Source organism: Blennius ocellaris (genome assembly GCF_963422515.1).
Source record: "Blennius ocellaris genome assembly, chromosome: 11".
Taxonomy (NCBI): domain Eukaryota; kingdom Metazoa; phylum Chordata; class Actinopteri; order Blenniiformes; family Blenniidae; genus Blennius; species Blennius ocellaris.
This window is the reverse complement of record NC_137660.1, coordinates 27,773,782-27,785,981: the sequence shown is the minus strand read 5'-3', so window position 1 is coordinate 27,785,981 and position 12,200 is coordinate 27,773,782. Positions and strand designations below refer to the sequence as shown.

At 42.5% G+C, this 12,200-nt stretch overlaps 1 protein-coding gene across 1 annotated transcript in view; it reads right to left on the bottom strand.

Moving 5' to 3' along the window:
• b4galnt4a (beta-1,4-N-acetyl-galactosaminyl transferase 4a) overlaps positions 1–12,200 on the bottom strand; it is a gene marked incomplete at its 3' end in the record, with an annotated part of 189,151 nt that overhangs the window by 68,248 nt on the left and 108,703 nt on the right. The window lies entirely within an intron of this gene.

Genomic DNA, 12,200 nt, shown 5'->3' with positions numbered 1-12,200 from the left:
TGTTGTGGTTATTTGATGACATCACAGACTGTGGGGGGGGGGGGGGGGGGGGTTGAACGGCACGAGCCGGGGTTTTAAAATATCCCCACTCTGTGTTGACGCATACTTCCAAATTGTTTATTTTTTTCCTTTTTCCCACCGTTCTATGTCACACTGTCTGTCCACACTGTTCGAAATGTTCTACAAAGACATTTTGAAAAAGTTTTCAAAAAAACGGGTTCCGTTCCGTGGCTCAGAGAGCCGCCGTCGTGTAAAACGGACATGTAAAATGCCACTAAAGCTTTGAGAGCGCCGTCGTCTCGAACTCGAACTCAAACTCGGAACACTTTGAACGCCACTCCGCGTGTTCGTCCTCCGCGTGTTCGTCCTCCGCGTGTTCGTCCTCCGCGTCTCCCGAGGTGAACCGCTTCACCCGCCGTTCGGCGAAGAAGCGTTTGCTAGCTGAGGCGGTAATGACCTGTCCGACGCGGCTGATTGCCGAGAACCTGCAGGCACTTCGGAGGGAAAAACCCTGTGAAATACTTCTTCTCTTCTCGCTCTCTCTCGCTTTTTTTTTTTTTTTTTTTAAATGTTGGAACGCTGAGGCTTGTGCTGATGTGGACCTTTAACGCACTTCTCCCTGTGCATGTCCTGAATTGATAAACACTGCCCTACTTCTTCTGGATCTGCGGCTCCACAAGCAAAAAGCCCCGAAAGCGAGAGGAGAAAAAAGTACAGGACATCATAAAGACTTCTATACCCTGACTTTGTTGGGTTTTTCCCTGCCGTATAAGTATACATGAAAGATTTCTTGTAAGACGTCGACCCGCCCGCCGGCTGGCGCGGAGAATAAATGGAAAATATCCCGAAGAGGGTAAAAATCTGCTGCTTTTGCTCAAACGTTCAATCATTTCTAATTTAAACTGCAGCAGCGTTTGAACAAAATATACTTGACTGAATTCCTGATCTACAATTAACAGCCATACACACGATATTCAGAGTAAAACATTGGATAAACTGTAAAACAATAGTAAAAGACAAAAACAGGACAGAGCTGTTGAAGTACAATGCCACTAATCCATCAGGGATTATCAAGCGGCTTCCGATCGACCCTGAACACGGAGCCGGTAGTATTTTCAATACCTACAGACTCCATCGACGTCCATATACATGAATGTTAGACAAGCACAGTCTATTCAGACTAATGGCGCATATTGTATTGATGCAAAACCTTCAGGCTCACGGCGGCGGCATAGAAAAACATTCAGTCAGATCTCCGGAGATTTACAATGGAGCTTTAAAAAAAAAAAAAAAAAAAAAAAAAATCTGGACGAAATGGAAATAATTTAGTCGTGACCGGGCGTCCAGCTAATATGATATCAGAAGTCTGTTTGTAGAATGTTAATGAGGTGAAAGGAGAAGAATAAAATAAGTCTATTTCTACGAAGAGTCGGTCTACGAGTTCCCCTCAGTAGTAAAGAAGAAGCTGAAGGAATTCGTCCCGGCAGCTCGTTTCCGTCGAGCTTAATCACAAACTCTTCAATATAAATCAAGATTAAAAAATAAATAAATTTAAATAAAAACAAAGGCAAGACAAAATCCTTTTACATCACGATGAAGACTTCAAGAAGCCTCCAGATAAGGACAAGCTGCACTTTTCAAAGGAAAACGCGAAACTCTCCTTGTGTTTAGCTTGTCCGTTTCCATGACAACGGTGCTCCGGGCCAACTTTTTTGTGGAAGAGCGCCGCGACGACGCGGCCGTAGTAAACACGCGTGAGTAGATGAACAATAACAATGTTTTTCTCCAGAGTACGGGGTTATATATGTGCCAAGATTCTGAGCGAGCGATGGGAAAATTTGAGCGCAAAAAAAATTTGTCGTGCAAGCGCACTAATAGCATTTTGAGGAATATATTTAAATTGCGCAAAGAAAAACTTGAGATCGCGCTCAAAAATCATTTCTGCGCTCAGATTCTTCCTCTGCGCTCAACCTCTCTCTCTCTCTCTCTCTCTCGCTCGCTCAAATCTCTCCACCTCCGCTCAAGTTTTGCTGTGCGCTAGCTCAAAATGTGCAAAGCCCAAATGTGACAGACACGGTTGTCCACCAATCACAAAAATTTGGGGCGGGCGTTGAACTCTGATTGGTTGCTTCGGTTTCTGGAAGTGCCTCATAACCAACGAAGAAGAAGAAGAAGAGGGAAAAACAAACTGCGAGGGAAAACATGTTGTAATCCAGGAATTATCTTTAGTTTTCCTTATTTCTGTTTTCCCTCGCAGTTTGTTTTTCCCTCTTCTTCTTCTTCTTCTTCTTCTTCATCGGTTATGAGGCACTTCCAGAATCCGAAGTAACCAATCAGAATTCAACGCCCGCCCCGAATTTCTGTGATTGGTGGACAACCGTGTCTGTCACATTTGGGCTTTGGACATTTTGAGCTAGCGCACAGCAGGACTTGAGCGGAGGTGGAGAGATTTGAGCGAGCGAGGCGAGCGAGCGAGCGAGCGAGAGAGAGAGAGAGAGAGAGAGAGAGAGAGAGAGAGAGAGAGAGAGAGAGAGGTCGAGCGCGCAGAGGAAGAATCTGAGCGCAGAAATGATTTTTGAGTGCGCAATCTCAAGTTTTTCTTTGCGCAATTTAAATATTTCCTCAAAATGCTACTAGTGCGGTTGCACGACAAATTTTTTTGCGCTCAAATTTTCCCATCGCTCGCTCAGAATTTTGGCACAAACATAACCCCGTACCAGAGAGCCACGACGTGGCGTTTTTTGTTTTTTTTTACCGAACAAACCAACAGCACCCACTAGTGGCCCAACAGGGAAAACACCGTTTTCATTGCCGTGTAAACCGCGACACATTGAGTTTTACTTTGGAACCTGAGAGGTCAAATGAAAACATCGAGGTCAGATCTGTTGGGAAAAAAAAAAAAAATAACAGATACGAAAACAACAGTGATCATGAGCACTTTTTGCACATTTCTTGGCCAAATTATGCAGAAAGATGAGTCGTAGCACAGTTTCGTAGCAACAGAACATACAACTCGAGGCAGAGATGAGCTGCAAATGCATTCAGTGTGGCAGAAAAAATATATAATTGAAGCCACAAGCAGAGCAACGAACAGGTGCGGAGGAATAAAGGAATGCAAATAAACCCCCTAAATGTCAGAGACGCTCGTCCTCCTCCTCCTCCGACTGCACGTTTCTGAAAGCTTGTCTGAGCAGATCTGTGCTCTCGCTTCCATCTGGTTGATCAACCAGAGCGCAAATCAAGGCTTTTTTCTATTTTTTCTGTTTCTTCCTCCTGCTTTTCTCCTCCAGGAGCCGAGATCCCCCCCCCCTCCACCCTCCACCCCCCCCAATGAAAATCTGGTGCAGCCTTCTGCGTCCCTGCTGGCGCCGACAAATGGCGGCTCAGCGCCGTCGCCGTCGCACCGACTTGACACTGAGAATCCCTATTGGATAAGAAGAGTGAGACATGATGTTCCTGGCGACGGCTCGCTGGGGTTTAGAGGATCGCACCCCCCCCCACCCCCCCCACATACCTCCACCCTCCACCATCCAGGTCATAAACAGGGAGGTGGGGGCGCATTAAAGCTCACTACCGATATTGTAACGAGGTTTAACTGAGGTGTTATGTTGAAAAAAACTTTTTTTTGTGTGTGTAAAACACACATAAAATCTATATACAAATACACACGTGTATAAATATATATATATATATATATATATATATATATATATATATATATATATACTGTGTGTCAATAAGTAGTATAGAATAGAAGAGAACACTTTTATTGTCGTTATAGAAATAACGACAATAGCGCAAAATTGTAGCGCAAAATTCACGTATAGAGTAAGAAAAAAATAAAGATAAAAAAAGATAAATATACAAGATAAGAATGTACGGGTATATAATATATAGTTCAGCATGTCTGAAAAGTTTTAGGAAGAAGTAAAACTTATTTAATCCTACCTCTTCTCCAACGTTCAATAATCACATTTTATATATATATATATATAAACAACTATTTGAAAACACAACTATTTGAAAACGCAACTATTTGAAAACACAACTATTTGAAAACGCAACTACTTGAAAACACAACTATTTGAAAACACAACTACTTGAAAACACAACTACTTGAAAACACAACTACTTGAAAACACAACTACTTGAAAACACAACTATTTGAAAACACAACTATTTGAAAACACAACTATTTCAAAACACAACTATTTCAAAACACAACCATTTCAAAACACAACCATTTCAAAACACAACTATTTCAAAACACAACTATTTCAAAACACAACCATTTCAAAACACAACTATTTCAAAACACAACTATTTCAAAACACAACTATTTGAAAACACAACTATTTGAAAACACAACTACTTGAAAACACAACTATTTGAAAACACAACTACTTGAAAACACAACTATTTGAAAACACAACTACTTGAAAACACAACCATTTCAAAACACAACTACTTGAAAACACAACTATTTCAAAACACAACTATTTCAAAACACAACTATTTCAAAACACAACCATTTCAAAACACAACTATTTCAAAACACAACTATTTCAAAACACAACAATTTCAAAACACAACCATTTCAAAACACAACTACTTCAAAACACAACTATTTGAAAACTGTCTCGGTCGGCGGTCTTTCTGCTAACGCTGCTGCTCTGCACGCGCTCCATGGTCGTAGTGAATAGTTGTTCTGCACATGCTCAGTAGATGAACAGTTTCCTCCGTCGTGTCACTTCTTGTCCCGGGACGTGGTACTTTTATTTTGACAGTCACCGTAACAACAATCCAACTTGGTCGTCTGTCCACCAGAATGTCCCTGTTCTCCCGTTGCTAATGTTTATAGCGTTTTTTTTCTTCTTTTTTTGCTACACGTGTGTTTGTGTGGGTTCAATGCAGTAACGACCAACAGCGCCCTCCAGTGGCCCAGCACGGAAACTACATCAATGTCATTTTCGAAAAACATTCTCATGTGAATGTGAAATATTTCCTTAAAAGAAAAAAAAAACGTTAAAAATAAAGCTTCTTCCCTTGAAGCATTGTTTAAATGCGAGTCTCACTCTGCTGTAAACAAGAGACAAACAAACGTTTGCGTTCCTTCTGCTTGTGAACAACGTTTTTTTTTTTGCGCATACGTTTCAGGAATTCTTTTCCGCATTATCCGTGCTGCGACCTCTGCCCATCTGCGGAAGCCGACATATGGCGGCGTCCTCCCTCTGCCAGCCCCGGTCCGACGGTGCCAAGGCAGCGGCCCCGCGGACCGCCGCTATCCTGGCCGCGCGTCAAAAAAAACAAACAAGTTACCGTCGGTAATTAGGACGGATCGCTGGTGAGGAAGGGAAAGAGCTGCTGCGCTCCGTCATTTCTCACAAGCTTGACTTTGGTCCCATTTGCACAACAATTATCTCAAGTTTTTGTGTTTTCGTTTCAGAAACTGTTCAGCAACAGCAGACGACAATGTAGTTTTCATGTCGTGTCACTAGAGGGTGCTGATTTCTTTTCTTTTCTTTTTTTTTTTTTTGGTGATGAAAACACGGCTGAGGCTGCAGCAGTGAACTGGATTGGATTGTTATCACGGCGACTGTCAAAATAAAACTACCAAGTACTGTGCATTTTCAGAGAGTTACGTTTTCGCCTGTTTCTATGGCGACCGAGTGTTTTGTAGAAAGTTGTGTGTTCAGCCGCTTCCATGGAGACCGAGTCAGAAATGTACGCTTTCACTTGTTTCTATAGCAACTGTGTTGCAGCGTTTTCAGAAAGTTACATTTTTGATGGTTTCTATGGCAGCCAAGTTGCATTGTTTTCCAAAAGTTGCATTTTCATATGTTTCTATAGAGGCGGAGTTGCAGCATTTTCAGAAAGTTGCATTAAAAAAAAATAATAAATTCATGAAGCTGGAGTATTTTCAGATAGTTAAGTTTTCGTCTGTCTCTATGGCGACCGAGTGTTTTGTAGAAAGTTGTGTGTTCAGCCGCTTCCATGGAGACCGAGTCTATGCTTTCACTTGTTTCTATAGCAACTGTGTTGCAGCATTTTCAGAAAGTTGCATTTTCAGACTTTGTTTATACAGACAGAATTTGACCATTTTCATAAAGTTACGCTTTCACTTGTTTCTATGGCGACGAAGTTGCATTGTTTTCCAAAAGTTGCATTTTCATATGTTTCTATAGAAACGGAGTTGCAGCATTTTCAGGAAGTTGCGTTTTTAAAAAAAGAAAATAAATTCATGAAGACGCAGCTGGAGTATTTTCAGAAAGTTGCATTTAAAAAAAAAAAAAGACTCAGCTGCAGTATTTTCAGAAAGCTACGTTTTCGCCTGTTTCTATGGCGACCGAGTGTTTTTAGAAAGTTGTGTGTTCAGCCGCTTCCATAGAGACCGAGTTTATGCTTTCCCTTGTTTCTATAGCAACTGTGTTTTCAGAAAGTTGCATTTTCAGACTTTTTTTTGATGGAGACAGCATTTGACCATTTTCATAAAGTTACGTTTTCACTCGTTTCTATGGCGACGAAGTTGCATTGTTTTCCGAAAGTAAAATTTTCGCCTGTTTCTATGGAGACGGAGCTGTAGAATTTTCGGAAAGTTGCATTTTCAGTGGTTCCCGAACGCCGTTGTTGTGCGATCGGACACCAAACTGCAATGAAAGTTTTATAAAACAACCCCCCCCCCCCCCCCCCCCCCCCCCCGAGATCCTTCCTGGATGGAAGTGTCAGGAACTATTTTCAAACTTTGTCATTTGAAAATAGGTTGTAAATCTTTATACGCAAAAAATAAAAAAATATTTAAAAAATGCCAGGTTTTACGCTCGTCTTCATGCTTGTCTTGCTGTATGTATTTCTCTTTGTTATTCCAGTGCACGTTATAATAAAGTACATTTTATTGTACACGCTTGGGCAATAAAATTACCGCGTGTAAATGTCATTGCAAAAATCATGGGAGTCATTTTTTTTTTGTTTGTTTTGTTTTGTTTTTAACCATTTCAACACAGACAAATGACAAAACCGTAAAAGAAAACGAGCGTTCACAATGAAACGCCTCGCTGCCACCGAACCCTGAAATCCATTTTGCATTTGTGGAATTCGTCTGCACCCAGTGAGATACTGCGCCTGGCGCCGGTCCGAGCCCGGCTGCCTCACATCCGTGTGACTTCTCGTTCTCTGAGTCGCAGGGTTTCAAAGTATGCCAAGATGTCGTCTGCATTTAGACGCGGGCTCCTTCAATTCAGGCGACAGATGTCTTTTTTTTTTTTTTTTTTCCCTTTGCGGCAAGAAATGAGAAAGCGTATGAATAAATCACCTAAATGGTAATCAGACGATCGTAATCGCGAGAATCGCCGTGTTTTATGTGCAGTCGGAGAAATCAGGAGTGTCAAAACACGTTTTAGTTCAGATTCCACTTATAAGCCCAGTTTCATCTCGACTTTGGCCGCAGTAACGTTTAAATAAAAAAAAATTTCTTTGTTGTGGCACAGAGCTGACCTGAAAGACGTCGGTATCGTCACAAAACACCTGGAAATGACGACAATCTCAGCGTATCTCAGGCCCAATCCCAATTCGATTTTGTACCCCTACCCCTTAGCCCTCCACCTACCCCTTAGCCCTCCGGCTCCAAAACGAGGGCAAAGGGGTAAAAGTTTCAGCCCTTAGATTTGGGACCCCCCTCCCCCTCTCGCTCCGTCTCACAGTTATGACATCATAACCCGGCGCCGTTACATCAGCAGAGCTGAGCCATGGATGTTTGTTGATTTTCCAGCAGGAGCGTCGTCACGCCGTCCCAAATTCAACGTGTTGCAGCAGCTTGACTGCTTTGTTTCATTTTCCACCTTTCCCCCACCAAGGAGAAGAAATAGACGGAGACGTGGATTACTTCAGTTTTTTTGCACCGTATTTGGACTTCAGAAATATTTCCTCATTCACCATGTGAAAGCGGAGGAGCTTCCTTGTTTGCTCGGGGGTCCCTGTTTTCAAAACACCCATATTAGAAGACTTTGGAACTGTACAGTGTAATAATAAAATGTTATAAACACGGTCTCTATCAAACAAAGACACACGGAAGCTACGTACGGCAGCGCTACTGCCGTTCTTACTGGTATAAAACACAACAGGTTTATAGAACTTGTATATATGTGAAATGCAAGTCCTTCGGCGCCGTGTCCTCCTACCCCTCTGTTTAAAGTGTGCATCTGTAGACGCTCCGTTTCGAGGGGTGAATAGCCCTCCCCTTTAGCCCTCCGCCTTTGCGCACTAGTGAAATGGGACACCCCTTAGACTCTCGTGAACGCGCATTTCAAAGGGGTAAGATGAATGGCTAAGGGGGAGAATCATAAAAAAAAAAAATCATCTATCGCTGTTGCATTATGGGTGTTTTTACAGACTCACCCTGACTTTGAGGCTAATTTGCTATCTTTTGTATCAAGTGAAAATCGTCGTTGCATTTTTTTTTATTGTTATTACCGTGACTGTCAAAATAAAACTACCACACGACACGGCCGTAGTACACAGAGACGGAGTTGGATTATTTGAGAAAGTTTAGGTTTTTTTTCTCTTCTATTTAAAAAAAAAAAAAAATTAAGACGGAGTCGGAGTATTTTCATAAAGATATAAATTGATGCCAGTTTCCATGGCGACCGAGTGCTTTTGGAAACTTCAGCCGCTTCTATGGAGACAGAGCGAGAGCATTTTCAGAAATTCACGCATTCGCTTGTTTCCATAGCAACTCAGTTGCTGCGTTTTCAGAAAGCGTCATTTCCCCTTGTTTCTATGGAGTTGCCGCGTTTTCAAAAAGTTGCATTTTCGCCTGTTTCTATGGGGACAGAGTTTTTTTTCCAGAGTCCCAGGAGAAGATGGACTCGAGTCACGACACGACGGAGGAAACGTTTTGATTCTCTGCTGAGCATGTGCAGTAAAGTTGCCCTTCCCCCTCCCCGTTTCCATGGAGACTGGAACTTTTTTTTTTTTTTTTTTTTTAATGTTTCACGGTAGGATTCGTTTTAGAAAAGTTGTGTTTTGAGTGCCTCCGAGTTCCGTTGTGGCGCAAATCGAGTCCCCAACAAAAGTTTTCGGAATTTTTTTTTTTAAATCAATGTTTTTTTTTAAATTTTTTAAAACTTCCTCAGTTGTTTGGCCAGACTGGAGCCTATGGCCAATTTTAGGCCACGGGCTTCATGTTTCACTGCATTATTAAATTTTTTTTTGACGTACATATTGACAAAAAAGTCATACTTCACATTATTTTCGGGGAGATTAAATTAAATTAAATTAAATTTCTACAACTGAATCTCACGTTCTGTCCTTCACGTGCCTGAAATAAACGTTATAATCAATAACCGCCGTTACCCGACGAGACACGCCGCCGTAAAGGGTGTCGGGTGAAATAAAAAAATTCCGCCATCCAGCCTGGTGGATTTCACAACGCGCCGCCGTGAGTCGGCGTTAAAAAGAGAAGCTGAGTTAAGTTTTTGAGCAGCTGGGCTCCGGAGACTCTGCTGGGAGAAAAGTGCCGGTTCTGTAACGCCGGCAGACCCACAATGTGTTCAGCACCTCTGCAAAAAAGCTTCCTTGAGCGAAGGATTACACGAGTAATGCATTGTGGGGGAGAACGTGAGAAAATCCAAGCAGAGAGACGGAGATTCCTGTAGAAAAAAATAAAGAAAACTTCGCGAAACCGCTGCCCTGCTCATGTTGGACTGTGTGAACCATGTGTGTGTTATCGGGATGAGCCCATACTTTAGTTTTATTTCTTTATTTGAGCAGTAAACGTTCTGCTCAAAAGGAGTGGGCTGAAGCAAGAAGCTTATGAGCGCCCGCCCCCAAACTCAGAGCAACCAAAGGTACATTCCGCACGAGTATAGGAAGAACAAAACATCAACAGAAAAGAACCTCCCACATTTCAAACGCCTATATCAACACGGACCAAACTTAGTTTGTATTTATATTTGAACAGGTTAATGTTTGGACCGTCGTTTCAACTCCGTCTCCAATTTCCTCCACAATTGTACACCGTTATACGGTGGCCCTGAAGTGCAAACCACAACAACAAATCACTAAACACAACAACAAATGGAAAAACACAACAAATTCAAAAACACAACACAAATGAAAAAATACTACTGCAAATTCAAAAACACAACACAAATGAAAAAACACAACTGCAAATTCAAAAACACAACACAAATGAAAAAACACAACTGCAAATTCAAAAACACAACACAAATGAAAAAATACTACTGCAAATTCAAAAACACAACACAAATGAAAAAACACAACTGCAAATTCAAAAACACAACACAAATGAAAAAACACAAAGACACAAAGAAGGAAAGGAGTAACAATGTTTTGTCCAAGCTGCGAGAAAGAGTCGGTTGAGGAGTCGCCAAACTTTTCCGTGTTTTGAAATTCCTGCTCAAGGCAGAATAACTTCCGGTTCAAAGGCTGAACGGCTCCGTCGTCCAATCAGAGAGCTCGTCTGCTGCTCTTCCATTAAAGTTAATGTCGTTGTGTTTTTCAATTTGTTGTTGTGTTTAGTGATTGGTTGTGGTTTGCACTTCAGGGCCACCGTATCATTAACTGTCGGGCTAAAACTTTTCAGGGTTGCGTTTATGTTTTTGAATCCTAAAGTTTAATTCCTCACGTATTTCATAACGGACCAGTACGACCTTGGAACCTTCTTTGTATTTGTCTTGGTATTTGTCTTTGTTTTTATCTGTAACTTGCTTTATATAACGTCTGTACTGCTTGGAACTCAACAATGTCACTAAATCTTCATGATTTTTGATTTTAAAAATAATGAGTTCGTGTGTTGCAGAAACCCAACTTTATGAATTAATCGAATAGCTCCTTTATTTTTGCAACATTACTATTGGTACCGATGCTAGCATCGGTCCGATGCTGCACGGAGTAACGGTAGGAGAGCGTCGCGACCGCGCGATGTCGTCCGTCAGCAACGTCGCTGGAACGTCACGTCTCAATGTTCTTTTCCGATAGCGATTTACAGTGTCAGTTGGTTTAGCGCATAGCATCGCCCCGAAGCTCTTTGGCACGTAGCATGTAGCACGACTCGACGCTACTGGACCCAGAGAGCCGTTAAACTGATTAGCCACATTGCACCAAGTGCATTTCAGTTCGGACAACTTTATTTATCCCACAGGAGCGACGGACGGGCAAGTTGGGGGCCGTATATGTAGCATACACTGCTAACTCACACACTGCTAACTCACGGCTAATATCTCAAGTAGCCAGAAACACCGTTTGCGACCGCTTTGACTCGGCTTGTGGTTTCCTCTGCGTGCCAACTCGGCATCGATGTCGGCTAACGGCTAGCACGCGCTCAACGCTAACTCAATTCCACAAACAAATGTGGCGCTGGTGAAGGTCTGCGCTCTACCTAGCGTAGCTCTAGTTCTCATTGAGAAAATGAGTAACAAATAAGTAAGTAAATGGCCCAACAAGGAGCAGGACGACACATACTGGTAGCATTCAGTCAATAAAATAAATCGGCACTAACCCAGACGGGTACGCTCATTAACAGCGAGATAGCTATATAGTGTACAGTTCATATAGCGCGGTACGGAGATAGACGCTACATGCTACGCTACGCGTGCTGCAGGCGCCGTCGTACACCGTAGCACGGAGGCCGTTGGACAGCGAGGCGGCGTCGCGGCAACGCGTCGCCTTGGTATATACGGTTCGCTTATGGAGTGCGAATTAGACTTCGTGGCTTTTAATAAGTACTCATATCGGCACTTGGTATCGGGAAGTTGCTAAAGGTTAGCATTTGCTCTTGTACTCGTCCTTTTAAAAAAAAGTGGCGTCGGCACATCCCCCGTGTGTTCTCTACTCTGCAGTTTCTGGCAAAGACAAACCCACACACACACACACACACACACACACACACACACACACACACACACACACACACACACACACACACACACACACACACACACACACACACACACACACACACACACACACACACACACACACACACACACACACACACACACACACACACACACACACACCTTTAATTAAACCCTTATTGCACAGGTTCCAAATCTGGAGCTGCTTTCCTTATCGCTAATCCGCGGCTTTAATTGCCCCGTCCGCCGCTCCTTTTGTTGAAAAGTACATCAGTAAGTGAGCTGAAAAATTAGGGTGAATCACATCAACTTGTAATCTTCAGCCAG